Source organism: Chaetura pelagica, unplaced genomic scaffold (genome assembly GCF_000747805.2).
Source record: "Chaetura pelagica isolate M959 unplaced genomic scaffold, ChaPel_1.0 scaffold612, whole genome shotgun sequence".
NCBI classification, from domain to species: Eukaryota; Metazoa; Chordata; class Aves; order Apodiformes; family Apodidae; genus Chaetura; species Chaetura pelagica.
Window position 1 is genome coordinate 353,928 of NW_009952448.1, and position 3,866 is coordinate 357,793.

The following is a 3,866-nucleotide window of genomic DNA, read 5'->3' on the forward strand; positions in this document are numbered from 1 at the left end:
CTCTCATCCTCCTGCTGTGCCCACCCAGCCCATGGCAGCCCCAGGATGCTCCTCCCAGGAGAGCTGAGGGGTGAAGGCAGCTCTGCCTGTGCCCATGTCCCTGGGAGGGATCCCACCCAGAGAGCTGATCCCTGTGGGGAGGCTGGACCTGTGCCACAGCCTCCAGCACAGCCACGAGCTGCAGCAGCCACAGCAGAGGGGGATCCCTTTGGGGCAGCCCCGGCTCCTCCAGCTCAGCTGCAGAGAGACAGGAGGGGAAATAAAAATGTGTGATGGTGAAGGGGGTGGGAGACAGCAGGGCCAGCAGGAAGCAAAGAGCCAGTCTGGGGAGCTGCAGGACTGGGGCTTCCAGGTGCTGTGGGATGGGACCAAGGCCACCATCTCACAGGGAACGAGGGCTCCAGTGCACCCCATTGCCCCTCTTTACAGGGCAAAAAGCCATGAGTGTCATTAGTGCTGCACTGCCCTGTGTTTATTGAAGAATCTCTGCCTCCAAAAATGCATTGATGTATTTTAGTAGAGGTTACTCATTTTTTTATCTGGGACAGACCCAGGTGGGCATTGCTCTTTCTCACCAGTTTTAAACCTTCCTAATGAACTAGGAGCTTTAAGCAATGGGAAAGCAGAGGGATACTTGAAGTTGGCCAGCTGGTCCTTAAAGAAACTTCCCTGGCTTATTTAGAAACTGAAACAGACTCTGCTAGTCCTCTGGTGAAGCCTGTAGGACCATATTCAGTAAAAACCACCCAGGTCCCCATGCTAGATGCTGCTGCTTGGCCGTGGGCCACCAGGCTGGGAGCAAGGGCTGGAGCTGGGGAGACGAGAGGAACTGGGACCACCTGAGGCCCCACAGCTTCAAAATCCTGTCGTGGGATGGCAGGGATGGTCCCTGCCCAGTGAGGGGACGTGCAAAGGGTGGAATCTTTTCCTTTGGCTGCCAGCTGTGCTGCTGAGGTTGTGCTCAGGCTCCTGTCTGGGGCAGGAGAACCAGCAGCTCCACTTGGCAGCGTGATGGGAGGACACGGATGCAAGTGCTGCTTCCAAGGCTCCTCGTGGGGTTAGATTAAAAGATAGATCAGGAGAAATCTTGGAGGGGTTGCCATGAAAGAGCAGTGTCGTGTTGGTCTGGTAAACACGCCCAGTTATCAGAGAGTATTTGGGTGTGATCTGCAACCAAATATTCCAAGGTTGGCTGTTTGTTCCCAGGTGATCCCGGTGTGACCCCTGGGGCTCCCCAGCCAGGGTGCTGGGGCACAAGGAACAGGGGGATAATCCCTCATCCAGCAGTTAATGACAGGCAGCCTCTTGTTCAGAGAGGGAAATCAGGTCAGAACTGAACGAACTGCTCAAAGAAAGGAAGTGTGATGCCCTGGGCAGGCTGGTGTGTCAGTGCCCTCCTGCCCGGCCCCAGCGCAGGAGCAGGGGCTGAGCTGTTTGGTTGCTGTGTGCCCATTGCTGCACAGCACACTGAGCTGAGCACAATCCACGCCTTTGTAAGCACGAATGTTTGTTAAAAAAACCCCAACACAACAAACCCAACATCTTCTCTCCTGCCAGGACAGCTGGAGGGACCTTCATCACACCCCCCAGCTGCAGCCAGCAGTGATATCTGCTTCTCAGATTTGCAGCCCATGAGTTTGAAACCATTTCAAGCTGCTGAACAAAGAGGCAGCATAAACCAGCTATTGTGTGCAAATGCACTGCTGATGGTTGGGCAGGAGGGGATTGCCACGATTGTTGCCTCATCGGGCCTTCTTGAAGAGGAGATAAAGTTGTTCCCTGTTGGCAGCAGAGACCTGGGGCTGCCTGGGGCAGGTCCCTGCTCAGCCCTGGCACTGGGGTCATGGTCCTGCTGTCTGTACAAATGTTGTAGCAGTGGCGTTTGTACCAATCTTGGCTGCTGTTATTTGGATGTTGAAATTCTTCTTAGAGTTGGGGTGTTCAGCCTGGAGAAGAGAAGGCTCCAGGGAGACCTGAGAGCAGCTTCCAGTGCCTGAAGGGGCTCCAGGAAAGCTGGGGAGGGGCTTGGGACAAGGGCAGGGAGGGATGGGAGCAGGGGGAAGGGTTTCCAGCTGGCAGAGGGAGCTGGAGCTGAGATGGGAGGGAGAAATTCTGTGCTGTGAGGGTGGGGAGAGCCTGGCCCAGGTTGCCCAGGGAAGCTGTGGCTGCCCCATCCCTGGCAGTGTTGAAGGGCAGGTTGGATGGGGCTTGGAGCAGCCTGGGTTGGTGGGAGGTGTCCCTGCCCATGCAGGGGGGTTTGGTCTAGATTATTTCTAAGTTCCCTTCCAACCCAACCCACTCCATGATTCTGTGATTGATGATGGTGGTAAATCTCTGCATCTCCTGTGAGTGCCACACACTGACCATCCCCGTGGGCACAGCAGAGCCACAGCAGCTGAAACGGTTTGTTCTTTTCAGTTGGAGCAGCTTCTCCTCCCAGACTGGTTGAAATGTCTTGTAATGGATGCTTGGAGCAACCTGATACTGTGACTCAACTGAAATCCAGCCCCAATGAGCTGCAGAGGCAGCTCCTGCTGCTCAGCCAGCAGAACGCCCAGCCCAGCACGGGGAGTGATGGCAAACCCAGCTCTGCTTGGGAAGAGCCCAGTCCTGTCTGAGGGGTGGGTGCCTGCAGACCTGTGTCCTCAGCAGCATCACTCTAGAGAGAGAAAAGTCGTTTCTGGGTGGCCTGTGGGGAGGGAGGAGAGGCAGCCCAGCTCCCTGTGCAGGGAGCTCCTCCCCACCTCCCACAGGCACCCCCAGGCTTCTGAACCCCAGTCTTGCCATCAGGGCATTCAGCAACGTTCTCCTCAGCTCTGGCCATAAGCAGAGTGTGAGTGTCACAGGATCACTGAATTGCTGGAGCTGGAAGGGGCCTCTAGAGACCATCCAGTCCATCTCTCCCACCCAGGTGGGATCACCTGGAGCACGTTACCCAGGGCTGCTCTTGCCATCAGGGCATTCAGCAACGTTCTCCTCAGCTCTGGCCATAAGCAGAGTGTGAGTGTCACAGGATCACTGAATTGCTGGAGCTGGAAGGGGCCTCTAGAGACCATCCAGTCCATCTCTCCCACCCAGGTGGGATCACCTGGAGCACGTTACCCAGGGCTGCATCCAGGGGGGCTTTGAGCACCTCCACAACCCCTAGGCAGCCTGTCCCAGGGCTCTGTCACCCTCACTGTCATTATTTTTTTCCTCACATTTAAATGGAACTTCCCATGTTCCAGCCTGTGCCCGTGTCCAGCTGCAGGGATGGGGGAAGGAGCCACTTCCAGGCCTCTGAACCAAAAGCTTTTCTGTGTTTTTCTCAGGCTCTCACAGCATCCCCAGCGAGGCAGGAGGGTGTGCACGAGGCAGCAGGAGCCTCCCCCAGCAGCTCCCTGTGTCCATGGATGTTCCCCTGCAGCCCTGGCCACATCCCAGCCTCACAGCCAGGCTCCCTGCTCTGGGCTCTGCACAAACATCCTGCTGACAAAACGGGCTCGTGTGTCCATCTGGGGAAGAAAAAAAGGCAGCACAAGAGCATCTGGCTCTGAGTCCAAGCTCCTGCTTCCGGATATGGAATGTCCAGGTTGCTGCAAATTCCCAGCTGGATCCAGCAGGGAGCTGGGGCTGCTGGGGCTGCTGCAGAGCAGGAGGCAGGGCTGGTGGGAAGAAGCTCTGCTGGGCAGAAGCAGCTCTACCTCAGCCAAGGTGGGGGGTGTCAGAGGGTGAATGGCACAGGGATGAGAAGGTGACCAGAGCCCTTGGCTCTGTGACTCAGCTCAGCACCCTGGTGCATCCAGACCAGCAGACCTGGGCACTTGGTGACAGTGGCAGCAGCAGGACAGGGTGGCAGCGGCAGGACAGGGTGGCAGTGGCAGCAG